The sequence below is a fragment of the Rhinopithecus roxellana genome, chromosome 11 (assembly GCF_007565055.1).
Source record: "Rhinopithecus roxellana isolate Shanxi Qingling chromosome 11, ASM756505v1, whole genome shotgun sequence".
Lineage (NCBI taxonomy): Eukaryota > Metazoa > Chordata > Mammalia > Primates > Cercopithecidae > Rhinopithecus > Rhinopithecus roxellana.
Window position 1 is genome coordinate 73,027,466 of NC_044559.1, and position 17,381 is coordinate 73,044,846.

Sequence of the window (17,381 nt, forward strand, 5' to 3'; positions counted from 1 at the left end):
CAAAACTACAGAATGTCCAACACCTATAGAGAGTTGTACCCTGGCCGGGCGCGGTGGCTCAAGCCTGTAATCCCAGCACTTTGGGAGGCCGAGACGGGCGGATCACGAGGTCAGGAGATCGAGACCATCCTGGCTAACATGGTGAAACCCCGTCTCTACTAAAAAATACAAAAAACTAGCCGGGCGTGGTGGCCGGCGCCTGTAGTCCCAGGTACTCGGGAGGCTGAGGCAGGAGAATGGCGTGAACCTGGGAGGCGGAGCTTGCAGTGAGCTGAGATCCGGCCACTGCACTCCAGCCTGGGTGACAGCAAGACTCCATCTCAAAAAAAAAAAAAAGAGAGTTGTACCCTAATGTAAATAATGGACTTTGGGTGATAATGATGTGCCAATGTAGGTTCATCATTGTAACAAATTTGCCACTTTGGTAGGTGATGCTGATAAAAGGGGAGGCTATGCATGTGTTGGGGAGAGTGTATGGGCTCTCTCTGTACCTTTCACTTTTTGCTCAATTTTGTTGTGAATGTAAAATTGCTCTGAAAATTTTGTGTTCTAAAAAAGAAGAAGATGGCCGGACGCGGTGGCTCACGCCTGTAATTCCAGCACTTTGGGATGCCGAGGCGGGAGGATCACCTGAGGTCAGGAGTTCGAGACCAGCCTGACCAACATGGAGAAATCCCGTCTCTACTAAAAATACAAAATTAGCCGGGCATGGTGGCAGGCGCCCGTAATCCCAGCTACTCGGGAGGCTGAGGCAGGAGAATCGCTTGAATCAGAGAGGCAGAAGTTGCGGTGAGCCGAGATCGCGCCACTGCACTCCAGCCTGGGCAACAAGAGTGAAACTCCATCTTGAAAAAAAAGAAAAAAAGAAGAAGACTACAAATACATGCTGCAACATGAATGGTTCCGAAAAGCATGCTCACCAAAGAAGGCAGACACAGAAAATAGATGCTGAATGATTCCCTTATATGAAATCCAGTAACAGGAAAGTCTAGTCCATAGTGATAGAACAAAATATGGTTGCTTGGGATAGGGAAATTGATTTGGAAAGGGGCCTGAGTTAAGTTTCTCATGAAGGAAATGTTTTGTGTCTTGATTTGGGTGGTAGTTGCCTGAGAATGTACAATTTGTCAAGATTCATCAAACTGAGCGCTTGTGATCTGCACATTTTTTTGTGTAGTAATTACATGTCAACTGAAAAAAGCTAGCAAGGTTGGAAACCAGAGTATGAGCCCAGAAAAGGGTGTCCTAAATTTACCTCATTCATTCATTCATTTATTCAAAATGCAATAGATATTTATTGAGCCCTTGTTATGGACAAGGCACTGTTGTTGGAGCTAGGAACACTGGTGGCCAAGTTCCATGTGGGACAGACAATCAATAAAATAAATAGATAAATGCCAGGGGCAGAAAAAATGATAAGGGAATTTAGAGTAAGTTCTACAAAATACATGAACTTTCAAGATTCTGGGCATCATTTTTGCTCAAGGGGAACCCAAGCAAAGCTCTTTTTTTTTTTTTTTTTTTGAGACAGAGTTTCACTCTGGCTCCCAGGCTGGCGTGCAGTGGTGCAATCTCAGCTCACTGCAACCTCTTCCAGCTCAAGCAGTTCTCCCACCTCAGCCCTCCGAGTAGCCGAGACTAGCCACCATGCCCTGCTAATTTTTTTTTTTTTTTTTTTTTTTTTTTTTTTTTTTTTTTTTTTTAGAAACGGGGTTTTGCCATGTTGCTCACGCTGGTCTCAAACTCCTGGGCTTAAGTGACCTGCCTACCTCGGCCTCCCACAGTGCTGGAATTACAAGTGTGAGCTGCTGTGTCTGGCCTGGTTTTGTTTCTTAACTCACTGTCCACTTGCCCTTTACACCTAGTGTTCCAGGCTTTGTGTCTAATAATTTTCCTAGCTGAATTCACACTTGGCTGTGACTTTCCTGGCTCCCATTTAGGGTACAAATACAGTAATCAGGACATGCCATCATGGATGTTTCCAGACCTGGCCATCTGGAAGACAGAGAATCACAGATTCTCCATCAGATGAGGCTGTTTCCAAGAGCATAGATAGCTCCAGGAAAGAGCCCCAGGGCAGCGCTGGCCAGCAGAGCCCAAGTCTCTTAATCTAGGCTGTCATCCTTGCCTGACCGCTACCAGGACAGGAATCTTTCTGAGTAATTCTGCGCCCTCACTCTTGCTGGATTTTTGCTTCCCATCAGAGTCCTGGAAGCTGAACCATCCCTACACCTGAGCTGTTGCATTTACCTGACCTTTTTCTTATAGGAACACCTGGTGTGAAGGAGGATAATTCAGAGGATTTTCTCCTCCTCTCACTGCTAAGAGGGCAAAGATGTCGATTGTCCTGTCAAAATTTCCCTCCACCCACGAAGAAAGGACATGACCCTGAGCAGGTCACTGTCCAGAGAGATGAGACAGTGCTATGCCTCTTGCACGGTGGAGGTGCTTGTCAGAGTGGCATTGGCTCCTCCTATGCAGGCCTCTGTGGAATCACCTCACCACTTGGAGCACGGCTTCAGCTTTCCCAGTCGAAGTAGCCCAATAACAATGCTGTAGAATTCCTTGGGAAATCATGACCTCCCTGGAAGGGGAGTCCTCTGGGGGGCGGCAAGGGGAGGGTGGCCCACTCCCAGAGCTTTCCAGAGTTTTCGGGGCAGGAGCAGACGTGTGGGGAATTGTTATTTCTCCCTTTCTCACCTCTGGTGACTATGAGTCACTCTTGGCTACAAAGTCGATTGCCACGTCTGTGAAGACAGTCCTCCTTGTTGACCCTGATGTGGCCTGGGCAAAGGTTTTTTTGTTTTGTTTTGTTTTTGAGATGAAGTCTCACTGTCACCTAGGCTGGAGTGCAGTGATGTGATCTCAGCTCACTGCAACCTCCACCTTCTGGGTTCAAGTGATTCTTCTGCCTCAGCATCCCAAGTAGCTGGGATTACAGGCACATGCCACCATGCCCAGCTAATTTTTTGCATTTTTGGTAGATATAGGGTTTCACCATGTTGGTCAGGCTGGTCTCAAACTCCTGGCCTCAAGTGATTAACACACCTTGGCCTCCCAAAGTGGTGGGACTACAGGGGTGAACCACCTTGCCCCGGTCTTGGGCAAGGGTTTTGAAATCTATGGGCACACTCTGCATGGTGGTCTTTCTGAGAGTTTATTGGTGTTTCTCTGCTCTATGCACTCACATTGAAGACTCCAGCATCCTGGGCATCCTTTTTTCTTTCCTTTTTTTTTTTTTTTTTTTGAGACGGAGTCTTGCTTTGTCACCCAGACTGGAGTGCAGTGGCGCAATCTCACCTCACTGCAAGCTCCACATCCCAGGTTCAAACAATTCTCGTGCCTCAACCTCCCAAGTAGCTGGGATTACAGGCGCCCACCACCACGACTGGCTAATTTTTGTATTTTCAGTAGAGACAGGGCTTCACCATGTTGGCTAGGTTGGTCTCGAACTCCTGACCTGAAATGGTTCATCTGCCTCGGCCTCCCAAAGTGCTGGGACTACAGGCACATGCCACCACGCCTGGCTAATTTTTGTATTTTTAGCAGAGATGGGGTTTCACCACACAGTGGTCTTTCTGATAGTTTGTTGGTGTCTCTCTGCTCCCTGGATTGATGTTGAAGACTCTGGAGTCCTGGACATTCTTATACTGACTCTGAATTGTTCTGTGACTGACCAGACTACACCTTTGCATGTTTCCGTTTCTTCCCCTATTTCACAGTGGGTGACGGGGTGACACAGGAGTCAACCATTCTCAGGAAATAAGCTGAGCCTTGGAGAGATTTCAAAGAACAGGATTCCAGAGCCTGTTTCTTCTTCTTCCAACTCCAGTCTGAGCTTCATCTCTGACTTGCTCTTTCTTTTTCTATTATACATTTTATAAAAAATATAATGGAGATAGAGTCTCATTATGTTGTCCAGGCTGGTCTCGAACTTGTGGGCTCAAGCGATCCACCTGCCTCAGCCTCCCAAAGCGTTGATTACAGGGGTAAGACACTGGCCATGGCTGGCTCTTTTAATGTGAGCAGGGGTCAGGGGAGAGGAAGCAGTTTTAAACTCTCATGTCTTTCCTTGGAGGTGAGAATTGGTACATCTGGCTCTGGCCTCCCCGAGGTTTGGGGAAAGGGTGAAGGCGCTTGTGAAAGGCTTTCTGCACATGTGTGGACTTTATCCCTGGAACTCGTGTGATTCCCACGCATGCCCGTTTATGACATGGACAGCCCCAGCCCTGGGGACAGCGTTGACTTCCCCTTTCTCTATTATTGACATGTTAGGAGAGGAGGCTTAGGGATACATGTCTGGAATTGTGGTAAACTTGTCAGTAGAAAGAAAAGAAATAAGAGTTGTAGCTCAGGGAGGGGGCTGGAGGATCTGTGGCTGTCCTGTCCCCAGCCAGCTGCCAACCAGAGAGAGAGGGATCTTCATGTAACCTGGACAGCCCATTAACATTCCCTTCCTTTCGTCTTTCTGAGCTCCTTGCAAGGAAAGGCTAGAAACAGCGATAAGGGCTCTGAACCTGGAGAGGTGAGGTTTATACGTGGACTGACTGTGAGCCCCACAAGTGCTCAGACACCTCAGGGCTGACCCCGGTCTCAGTTCCTTTCCTTCTCTGCCTTGTCCTTTTACATTTTTTTATTTTTTTAAACACAAATTTAAGCCAAACTTTGGGTGTCCATAAGTAAACATAATCCATTCCCTTGACCTAAGACCCTAGCCCTTAAGTGTCTGAAACTAGGCATGTTCTGTTCCCCATGACTGGCTTGGTGCTGAACCCAAGTCTTCTCCCAGCCACTGTCACTTCAGCCATTCCAGATCCTGAGATTAAAGTGTCAGCTTGCTCAAATAAACAAGTATGCTGAGACACATTGTCATCCAGCCAGGCTCACGTATCTGACCATCCACACTGCCCGTGGCATCATAACACTGGGCAAGAGGCCAGAGCTGCAGAAAGTTCCCTCCTAACACTGGTCCTCTCAGCCTTTCCCATGACAGAGGGCGATGTGGGGAAGGGATGGAAGCAAGCTCCTGTCCCAGAGGTTGTCTGAGTCAGTCCTCTGTGCCAAGAGAATGGGGCAGGGCCCTTCCCAGATGTGGGCTCTTTCCTGTCCAGTTGCCCAAGATGGATAGCCAGGGGGGATGGGGAGAGAAGACTCCTCCTCCTCCTGCCCAGGCTCAGGCTAGTTTGCCTTTATGGAGCCTGTCTGGCCATCACTGGCTTCTGGAGGAGACTGCGTAAAACAAGAGATGGGGCCCCCACACTTCCATGAGCATATTAATTCACTCATTCAGTGACTTTTTGTGGAATACTCACATGGTCCCAGACACAGTGGTAAAAGCTGAGGTCGCAGGAGATCATAGGTGACCTTGGGCAGCTCACCACAGTGAGACGATCTTATTTATTTATGTATTTATTTATTTATGACAGAGTTTGCTCTGTTGCCCAAGCTGGAGTGCGGTGGCGTGATCTCAGCTCACTGCAACCTCCACCTCTGGGGTTCAAGCAATTCTCCTACCTCAGCCTCCCAAGTAGCTGGGATTACAGGCATGCACCACCACACCCAGCTAATTTTTGTATTTTTAGTAGAGATGAGATTTTGCCATATTGGCCAGGCTGGTCCCCTGACCTCAAGTGATCCACCTGCCTCGTCCTCCCAAAGTGCTGCGATTACAGGCATGAACCACTGCGCCTGGCTGGAGATCTTTATAACTCTAGATGATTGCGCTATAGGCTCCAGAGGAAAGGTACACTCCAGACCAGCTCCGGAGAATGAGAGAAGACTTCCTGGAGGAGATGGTGGTGCTGAATCCCAAGGGACCATTAAGGGTAAGTGTGGAGAATCGCAGTTGGCAAGTTCAGAGACCTGGAGGAGGAAAAGATGGAACTGATATTCTATGAATGAGGACCCTGGAATATGGCTCCTCCTGGGCCCCAGGCTAGAGAGATGGTGCAGCATGTCTTTCCCCGGTAGAGAAGAGGCCAGTGCACTAGCCCTGCACCTCCCTCTGTTGGCAGACATCTGTCTCTCCACACTAGCCACAGAGCCATGGCCTTCCTCTCACTCCAGCCATTTCTGTGTGTTCTCACACACGGCAATGTCTGCACACACAGGTATGCGTACTGGGGGAGAGGCCTCCACCAACTTATTATTACCTATCCCTGGGGCCCCGGGGTAGGTCCTCAGATCAGATAGTGCGTGTGACTGGAAGCAGTTTATGTCTCGGGCAGAAGTGTGACATGGCAACTGACAGTCCCAGCAGATGAGGCCTGGGGACAAAGGTCTTAGGACCAGGACCAGGGCCAGAGATTTGGGTGGTGGTCTGACCTTACGGAGATGCCTTTCCCAGGCCACAGACTATCCCTCCCTCCTCTGGAGGGCCATAGGGGATCTCTCCCCAGTCTGGAAGGCTACCCCATTCCGAGCAAGCCATCTAGGATGAACACATGGAGAGGAAAAGCAAACACAGGCCCAGTGCCTCCAACAACAAATAAACAAGCTGAAGGGAAAGTCTCTCTTGCCCTGACTCAGCTTCAGAGCCAAAGTAAAGAGAGAAGAGGAGCTTGGCCCCGCATCGCCTTCTGTCCCTTCCTTCCTTCCTTCCTTCCTTCCTTCCTTCCTTCCTTCCTTCCTTCCTTCCTTCCTTCCTTCCTTCCTTCCTTCCTTCCTTCCTCCCTCCCTCCCTCCCTCCCTCCCTCCCTCCCTCTCTCTTTCTTTCTTTTTTTCTTTCTTGAGACGGAGTCTTGCTCTGTCACCCAGGCTGGAGTACAATGGCACGGTCTCAGCTCACTGCAACCTCTGCCTCCCAGATTCAAGCAATTCTCCTGCCTCAGCCTCCCAAGTAGCTGGGATTACAGGTGCATGCCACCCCACCTGGCTAAGTTTTGTATTTTTAGTAGAGATGGGGTTTCACCATGTTGGCCAGGCTGGTCTCAAACTCCTGACCTCATGATCTACCCAAAGTGTTGACCTCAGCCTCCCAAAGTGTTGGGATTACAGGCGTGAGTCACCGTGCCCAGCTCCCGTGTTGCCTTCCTGGTCGTAGAGCGGTATACCCCCATTTGCTTCCTGCGATTGCTAAGAATGCTCCCAGAAAGGTCACACTCTCTTCCAGAGTTCTGAACCCATGCCTCTCTCCCTGCTGTAGGTGAAAGGAACAGGCAGGCCCTGGCCATTCCTGGCCCTTCACCCCTTTTGCTTCTCTCCTCCCAACAGCCCCTCCCAAGCTGCTGCTTCCCCTACAAGGGAACCATTTCCTGAGTCCATCTAGCCTCATGCCCCAGCCAGCCAGCTCTCCCTCGACCTTCCCTTTGCCTGACAGTAACCTCTCCCACAGCTGATGTCACCCTGGCTTTGCACTGACACAGCAGCTAAGCTGGGCACAGCAGGGCTGTGAGGTCCAGAGGGCAGCTGGCTGTGTCTGAGGCCAAGCTTCCCTCAGTGCTCGCCCAGGGCTTTTCCTCAGCCAAGAGCCTGCTTCTCTCCCATTCTGTGCCTCTAAGCCAGCGTAGCCACATGGGGATAGAGTGTTGACGGAGCCTCCCATGTGCCCAGCGGAAAGTCAATTCTCTGCTCTGTGTGGGGGAGAATGGAGCCAAAGTTCTGCTCCCACCCCTGGGGAGCTCACATATTTCTAAGAGAAACAGGACAAAGCACAATAGCAAACTGGGCATGCTAGCACCTCATGAAGGCAGAGGGTAAACATACTATATTAAACAGGATTGGAGTTCAGGGAAGAGAGAGGGGCACCCTTCTTAACAGGTGCCCCTAGAATCGGGTAAGGGAAGAGAATGGGCTGGTGACAGAGTCATTTAGTGGTTTTTTTTAAATTTATTTTTTTAAAGCATCTATTTATGTGCACTGTGCGAGGTGCTTTGACAATCTACTAATATTTGCCCACATATTTACCTGTATTTTGCAAGGCTCAGAAAAGTTGTACCAGCCTGGGGGCACTGAGGTGGGGGATGTGCCGAACCTAACATCTGCTAGGTGTGTACTAGGTACTTCATATGATTTTGTCTAGTAACTCGTTCTTTCCAGCGACAGAACAAACACGCTAAGCAGAAAGTCAGAAGGACACTTGCTGGGTGCTGCTTCTCCCCTGCTCTGCCACCACTCAGCACTTCCCTGTGATCACATTCCCTGCTGCATAAGCCCTGGTACCTACGAGGCCTGACCCCTGGGCAAGTTACAGTCTGGAAGGCTCCCCAGGTCAGCTAAAAGCTTCATCTTTCTCCTCCAGCCCCCAACTCCACCTTTCTTCCCCATCTCTCCCTACCCAGGAGAGAAAGGGAAAATCTCATGCTAGCCCTCAGCTTTACCTTCAACATCTAAGGTGCAAATTAATGTCATCAAGGTGAATTTCCATGCTGTTTTTCTGCTGCTCCCACGCCTGGGGTTCGCTGGATTCCCTTTTAAAGGCCAGAGTTATTCCCTTTACACGTCCTAAGGGACTCTGGATTTGCAATGTCATCTGGCCCAGATACATTCTTGCAGAATATTTGGTGTCCCCATGTCCTCCTTTCAGGCAGCAGCCCAGAAAGCCAACTACCTTTATATCCCATCCTTCCCAAGCCTGCAGTTGAGGACCAGCCAGGGAGATGGAGGAGCCAAGCCTGGAGCCCATGCACCACAGGCCCCTCAGCCCTGCCTCAGATCCTATAGCCTCAACAGCACTCACAGAGCCCCAAAGGGGGCTGTGGACCCTGTTGTTCCCCAGGACACGCCAAGAACCCATCATTCTTTCCCCCTAACATTCACTTTACCAAACCTCTGCTTTCCCCAGACAAGTGTCAATGTCTTTTTTTCTGATTCCCAAGAGCTACCTGGCTCTCTGAGCCACCTGGCAAAGCTATGGTTGCCTGTTGCATAGTTCAGGGAGGTCTATGAGGCTCAGCTGAGTCTGGGACCTCACCGCCAACTCTGGCACCAGAGGATAGATGGTCACTTGAGAAACAGGGACCCCAGGAAAGGGATGGGGCCTGGTGCTGGTCAGCTAGCTTCCAGCCAGGGCAGGCTGACACCTGGAATCCGGGCTGAAGCCAAAACCCAGGTAATCCCATTACCTCCTTCATGTTTTAGGGCTTCTAGCAAGAAGCTGCCAAAGGCGGAGGCATGGAAATGTAGGGCTTGCCTGGGAGGGTGAGTGTGCCTGAACTCATCCAGGAGCAGGCACAGAGTCTCATCCAGGGCATGGGAGGAACCATGATGGAGGGTGTGGTGTGGGGAGAGGGAAATGAAATCGGGGAGTGAAATCAGCACATGAGGTGAGAGGTGAGGGTTGAGTTGTCTCCCTGAGAGGTAGGAAGCAGATGTGGCACTTGGTAGAGACCCCGGAGGGCTGAAGCTGTCCCTTCTCCAAAGGAAGGCATGGAGGCAGTGCGAATGGGCCTCAGAGACCGCAGACTACAGGTAGGGCAGCTGACCAAGACGTTTACCTGTGCCACACTGCCCCAGGCCTGCTCCCACCTGGAGCAGCCTCCCCAGTAGTTGAGTGTGGCAGGGATGCAAAAGCAAGCCCATTCCTGGGGTACACAGAACTCCCCAGTGGCCTATTGTGGCGCCCAGAGGTTTCACTGGACCTCTCTTCGACTATACCATGGCTGCTCTCCCAATCTTCCTACCCTATCACCTTCACTCAGGCAGGACTTTCCTCACTCTCTGACAGCGCTCTCAGCCTCACTCAGCTCCTTGCTTTCTTTCACAGATGTTTCCCCCGCAAAAAACCCACACACAGTTGCTCAGCCTTGGTGTCTGTTTCTCAGAGGAGCCAGTTTAATAGGGGCCATTACTAGGCCTCTAGAATGATAAAGGCCTATGGGTTTAGGACCTGTTCGCAGGCCCAGATCTGAATCTGCAGAGTTACCCGGGGGGGAGGGGGAAGGTAAGGTATAGAAAGAAGCTGGGGGAGAGAAGTGGTCTCTAGATTGGGGCCCCTCTGAGGGCTCAGCCCTCCAAACTGGATTATCCGCTCTTTTATATCCAGAAAAAGAGCAGCCTCCCCATATTGACAGACATGGGGCCAGGGTCCTGCTGCCACCCAGTGGCCATGGTAGGTAAAGCACCTATGTGGCCTCCCACTGGGTCCTGTGATTCTGCCGGTGAGGGTAGGAGTGGAGAATTTGTTCTGCTGGTTGGGGTCCTCTTCCTCTCTCATTTACAGCATAAATTACAAAAATCCTGACTTCCAAACTTAATTCCCAAACTTTCCTCCTTCAAAATTAGGACCATAATCGGCTGAGTGCACTGGCTCACGCCTGTAATCCTAGCACTTTGGGAAGCCAAGGCAGGTGGATCACCTGAGGTCCAGGAGTTCGAGACCAGCCTGGCCAACATAGTGAAACCCCTTCTCTACTAAAATTACAAAAATTAGCCAGGCATGGTGGCGCGCGCCTGTAATCCCAGCTACTCGGGAGGCTGAGGCAGGAGAATTGCTCAAACCCGGGAGGCGAAGGTTGCAGTGAGCCGAGATTGTGCCACTTCCCCACAGCCCAGGTAAAAAAGCAAAACTCCATCTTAAAAAAAAAAAAAAAAATTAGCACCATAGTCACACACATCTGTGAATGTACTACAACCATTGAATTGTCTGTTTTAAGTGGGTGAATTTTATGGCATGTGATTCTATCTCAACAAAGCTGTTTTAAAATCAGCACCATAAGAATTGGGTGAGGCTTTTAGTATGTGAAGATGAGGATGGTTGTTTCCGTTTCTTGGGATATCCTCAAGCCGATATGAACGATGGTCACACAGTAGGTACTCAACAAATCTTTAATAAATTACCAGTGTTGTTAAAAGGAGCCAGTTTTTTTTTGTAATTTTTTTTCTTGAGCCACTTTTTTCATTGCCTCACTACTTACCTTTGAAGCTGTACACCTTCATTCCCCCAAATCTGTAGGCATCTAAAGCCTTCTTACTTTCCAAGGTCACCTGAGATCTTCTAGTCTAAACATCCAAAAGCTTTTCATTGATCAAAACCCTCCTTGAACTTTTTTATTTTTTTGAGACAGAGTTTCACTCTTGTTGCCCAGGCTGGAGTGCAATGGCGGGATCTCGGCTCACTGCAACCTCCGCCTCCCGGGTTCAAGCTATTCTCCTCCCTCAGCCTCCCGAGTAGCTGGGATTACAGGCGTGTGCCACCACGCCTGGCTAATTTAGTATTTATAGTAGAGACGGGATTACTCCATGTTGGTCAGGCTGGTCTTGAATTCCCGAAGGTGATCCGCCCACCTCGGCCTCCCAAAGTGCTGGGATTACAGGGGTGAGCCACCACACCCGGCCCCAAAATGGATCTCTTTAGAGACATGGGGCTGGGTGCGGTGGCTCATGCCTGTAATCCAAGCACTTTGGGAGACTGAGGCGGGAGGATCACTTGAGGCCAGGAGTTTGAGACCATCCTGGGCAACATGGTGAAACCCTGTCTCTACAAAAAATACAAAAATTAGCCGGGTGTGGTGGTATGCCCTGTAGTCGTAGCTATTTGGGAGGCTGAGATGGGAGGATTTCTTAAGCCTGGGATGTTGAGGTTGCAGTGAGCTGCGATTGAAACTCTACACTCCAGCCTGGGTAACAGAGTGAGACTCTGTCTCAAAAAACAAACAAAAAACAAATTTTACTATTTTTCCCACACAGATGACTAGTGGGATATTGATGAAGCTTAAGGTCTTATGTCCAGGATGCTTTCTTATAAGTAAGTGATTCCCAATGTTTGCATTAAGAATCATTGTCATAGTCAGCCACGGTTATTTATGGACTGTGTCCTGTGGTTTACACTTATTGAGGTGGAAACGGTTAAGAATCAGTATATAGTATACAGAAGGTGGTTTGAAGCTTGCCTCTCCCTGTAGAACTTGGAATGTGAATCACCCCAAGATTCTTTTGTCTGGAATATGGAAGGTGACTTTCCCCAGGGGTTCCTTCCGGAGAACTTACAAGGTCCTAGGCCACAAGTTTTCTTCCTATAGACTTTGCTATTTCCGACTCTTAATTGGAGTCCAGTAGATCTGGGGGTCACTGAAGAAGCTTGTTGGGATGGGCATACTGTGAAAAGGGAGTGCACTGGTGGCAGAAATGGGGTAATCCCCACCCTGGTGTCTACACTTGGATGGCATATTACCAAAAACCACATCCCAGTGAAGCCAGCCATGGGACCAATTCACCAAGTGGGTTAAAAAGTCTCCTGATGAAGAGGTGCTTCTGGCTTTGATGGGCCACAAGGCTTGTCATGTGGTTATAAAACTCCTCTAATAGGTGCTGTCACTCAAAGATTACCTTTGGAATTCTCTCTAGGCCAAATGGTATCACTCCATTCTACTGGTGTCAGCTGCTTGAAATAGTGTAGACACAGAGAGTTCTGGGACCCATGTCACTCAGAAACAATGTCAAAGTCCTGGCTGAAGGTATCTACATTACCCACGATTTGCTGTATATGAGTGGAATGTACAAGCATGGACGCAATGGCAAGATAACTAAATTTGTTTTGTGCTTCAAAGTACACAGTTTATAAAGACTTCTATATTCTACTATCTAAATCCTAAAACAGTCCTTAAGGTGAGCAGGGCAGGCATTGCTATCAACACTTTGGAGATTTGTAGATAGGTAAACTGAGTCTCAAAAGCGACTTGTTCAGAACCATATACTAGTAAGTTGCTGAGCCAACTGCTAAACACAGGGACTTTATTCACATTTTTTGTTTTTTGAGACAGAATTAGTCTGTTGCCCAGACTGGAGTGCAGTGGCATGATCTCGGCTCACTGCAACCTCCGCCTCCTAGGTACAAGTGATTCTCCTGCCTCAGCCTCCCAAGTAGCTGGAATTACAGGTGCATGCCACCATTCCTGGCTAATTTTTGTATTTTTAGTAGAGACAGTGTTTCACCATGTTGGCCAGGCTGGTCTTGAACTCCTGACTTCAGGTGATCTGCCCACCTCGGTCTCCCAAAGTGTTGGCATGAGCCACTGCACCCGGCTGACACTGGTTTGTCAATGGCATCAACAACAGGAAAAGTCAAGTGCCAGTAGGAGCTTAAGGACATGGAGAGAGGTACTGGACACAAGATAATCAGGAGATGTCACTTGATTACCACATTTGCAATTTCTTGAGCAAGTTTAAACATCAGTAAGAATGCAGAAAACTTTTTGAGTAAATTTCTCAAGCCATGTTGCATAAGCTGTGATCCTGGGGCCAATACTGGTTGATCCACACACATGGGGAATGCTTAACACTAAGCAGGAGAAAGCAATTGGATTTTGCACAGGTAGGTGACCAAAGGGGAATAAAGCAGTCCACTGGTGGCCTTGAACAATCAGAGACGTGAGACTTGTCACATGATGACCCTCCTGTAGCACATTCAAACCCCTGCTGATCACAAGCCTCCTCCAGAATTCAAAATTACCCAATGGGAATCAGATACCATCTCCCATTGCTTTTCCTGCTTCTCTGGACCATACTGCCAGCTTCCTGTTCATCACCCCTATCCTAAGGTCCAGTTATGCAAGGCAGGGGTCATTTTGCAATTATTTAAAAGGCTCATGGGTGAGAGGCAGTGGCTCCCTTTTCCTTCGTCATCAGCTTATCTAACATAAGATGGTTGATTCTGGCACAGTTCCTCCTCCTTTTTCTTTTTTTTCTGGGGAGTTTCCAAATTTATTGCTTATCAATGGACTCATCTTGGAAATTGAGCTGTAAAACACCACAATAGAGGATAGTCTTGGTTGCCAAATCTGTTCCCCTACCAGGGCAGTGTTGTTTACTTCCAAAACTTTTTAGGTCTCCTCCAAAGGACTCAAGGGATGGGAATTTCACCATCTCTCATGGGAGGTTGTTTTATAGCCTCTTACATCTTACCCATTATGAAAGTTCTTCTGATGAAACATTTTTTCCCCCCTTGGTTCATTCATTACCCTTAGATAATCCCCTAAAGAGCACCTTCACAATCCCTCTCCTTCTTTGGGGCTTATGCCTTCAACTATCTGCACATGGCTATCAGGCCCCCATCCCACACACAGGCACCTGCACTCCTTAGCTCTTCAGCCAGGCCTACCCACATGCAATTCTTTTCATCTTTCCTCATACATCAAAACCGCAAGTGAATTTGAAGGGGGATTATGGCTCTCTTCTCAAGATTTTCTCACGTCAGCTGCATCCCTTCTCCTCAACCACATACCAGGTTTGTGTACGCCAATAGTCATTCACCAGTGGAAATGAGGTTTTTCTGGAATGCTGTGTTCTATAGTTAAAAAAAAAGATTCCTTCTACCCATAGCTCATATCTAGATTGGATCAATATTTATACAAACTATAATAAAGAGGAAAAATCTAAAAGAAGTCTGGAACTACCTTATATCTCCAACCCACCAAGAAACTTTTAAACTACAAATAAAAATCTCAAAATAATATATTTCCCTTAAACATAGGCTATGAATTAATAAAAGAAATTCAATCACCTTTTGGTAAAGGAAGCATGGAAGGATTGACTACTCATTTCTTTATGGATGAAAAATTAGCATGGATGAGTGCCCCAAATGAAAAAGAACCCTTCCTTTTCGTCTTGTTTTGTTATTTCCTTCCCACTGACTTTGTCAGAAGCCACTTCCTTTTGTTCCTCAACCACTCTGAATAGCTGGTAGTTTCCATGCTCTCTGAAGGGATTCATGTACACCACAGTCCTCAGCGGCAATAGGGACCACCAGGAGGGCCTCATCCTCGTTATGCAACCTCAGGCCTTCCTTCTCCTCTGTTTTCTCCCAACTGCACTGAGTGCCAGCCTTCTACAGCTCTAGGGGCATCACAGACATCTTCAGAGCCCAAGACCCCACCTATCATTCCTACGCTTAGAAGGAATCTCTCCTTTTCCAAACCTTCCCATCCAAACCCGATGGGGCTCTCTCTTCCTTCCCAAAACTTACCCATCCATCAAGATCTAGCTTCTGTTTCATTTCCTCCAGAGGAAGCTGCCTTTTCCTCTAAACTTCATAATGTTTAGTGTCTATACCATTAAAATATGCTACTTCGCATTATTCATGCCTCCATTTGCTGCTGCTGAGTTTTTTTTTTTTTTTTTTTAAACAAGCTCTTTCTCTGTCATCAAGGTTGGAGTGCAATGACATGGACACGGCTCACTGCAGCCCTGACTGGGCTCAAGCAATCCTCGTGCCTCAGCTTCCTGTGTATCTGGGATCACGGACATGCATTACCATGCTCAGCTAATTTTTTGATTTTTTTTGTACAGACAGGGTCTCACTTTATTGCCCGGGCTGGTCTTGAATTCCTTGTCTCAAGCTCGGCCTCCCAAAGTGCTGGTGTTAGCCACTGTGCCTGGCCCATTTGCTCCATTTTTTAAAGTTTTATTTTATTTTTAAATGATAAATAATAATTCTATATACTTATGAGGTACAATGTGACATTTTGATACATGTATACATTGTGGCGTGATCAAATCAGGTGAATTAGCATATTCACCACTTCAAATATTTGTCATTTCTTTGTAGTAAGAACATTTTAAATCCTCTTTTTTAGCTATTTTGAAGCACACAGTACCTCATTATGAACTGTAGTCACCACACTGTGCGACAGAATACCAGAACGTATTCCTCTTGCCTGACTGAAAGCTTTTAGCCATCGACCACTCTCTTCCCCTCTCACCCACCCCTCACCCCTAGCCTCTGGTAATCACTGTTCTACTCTCTACTTCTATGAGTTCAATTTTTTTAGATTCCACATATAAGTGAGAGCATAGGGCATCTGTCTCATTATACCTGGCTTATTTCACTTAACATAATGTTCTCTAGGTTTATCAATGTTGTTGTAAATGACAGAATTTTCTGTGTTTTTTTTTTCAAGGCTGAGTATATTATATTGTGCATATATACCACATCTTTTAAATCCATTCATCTTTTGATAGATACTTAGATTGTTTCCATATCTTGGCTATTGTTAATAATCCTGCAGTGGACATGGGAAAGGAGACATCTATTCAACACACTAATTTCAATTCCTTTGAGATTCCTGGAACATATGGTAATTTTATTTTTAGTTTTTTTGAGGAACCTCCTTACTGTTTTCCAAGATGTCTGTACTAATTTACAATATAGCCAAGCATACAGGGGCCCCTTTTCTCCACAGCCTCGCCAACACTTGTTATCTTTCTTTTTTCTTGAGACAGGGTCTTGCTCTGTTGCCCAGGCTGGAGTGCAGTGGTGTGGTTTCAGCTCACTGCAGCCTCAATGCCTCAGCTTCCCCAGCTTAAGTGGTTCTACCACCCCAGCCACCTGAGTAGCTGGGACTACATGCACACACCCCATGCCTGGCTAATTTTTTTTATTTTTATTTTTATTTATTTATTTATTTATTTTTGTAGAGGCGGTGTTTCACCATGTTGCCCAGGCTGGTCTTGAACTCTTGAGCTCAAGTGATCTTCCCGCCCTGGCCCCCCAGAGTGCTGGGATTACAGGTGTGGGCAACCACACCCAGCCAAGATCTCTTTATAGGGACATTCAAGACTGATTATTTTGACAAGGCTGATGTTTTACTGAATGTGAAGGGGGGCTTCAGGCCAGTGAGTAGCCCTAGGTGGGGAGCCAGGAGTTGGGAGAGGAAAGTCTCTCCTCTAGCCTCAAGGAGGAGAAACTGCAGGGTGACCACCACCACCGGCGGGACCAGCCCATTCTGGGGCATCATGCATGCTTATAGGGGAGCTGGGGCAGGTGATCGGAGGCTGGAGCAGGGCATAGGCAGGAATGTGCTTGGGGGCCCATGCCACAGTTTTAATTCAGAGACCTGCGGTTATAAAGAAAGCAGATCAATCCTGATATCATGCGTAGTTCCATTTTGTGCTCAAGCTTACAATTCTAGGCCCAGGACTAAGCAGAGCCATGGGAAAAGGTTCCCAACTCAGCTGGATCCAGATATCCACTCCCCTTTAGTCCCGCATCATACTGTCCTTGTCCTTTGTTCTCTGATCCAGCCTCTCAACCAGGTCGTAGCCTTTTTCCCATACTGAGCCCCACACCCTTAAGGAACCCCCTCTATTGGTGTATCTCACCCGTAAGCCATGGAAAGGCAAGCCTCAGAACAAGGAATATAGACAACCTAGGACTCTGCGGTCCTCTCCTCTGCCCCCTCAGCGCCCTGAAGTATGTGCGACTGGGGTTCCTCCTGCCCCTGTCCTTTCCCCGCAGCTGAGAGGGTGAAGTGAGGGAGGGGAGCCGCCCGTCTCTGCTCCACCAGGGGACAGCTCAAGGTGAGACAGGACAGGAGCCTCAGACCCATTGGCTGAGCCTGGGAGGTGGGCAAAGCCTGGGAGGGGGGCAGTGCTCTTCAGCCTTCCTCCCCGGCCTCGGTCCCCACCCCAATCCATGTCGGCCCTTTCAGGAGCTTTTAGTGGGAATG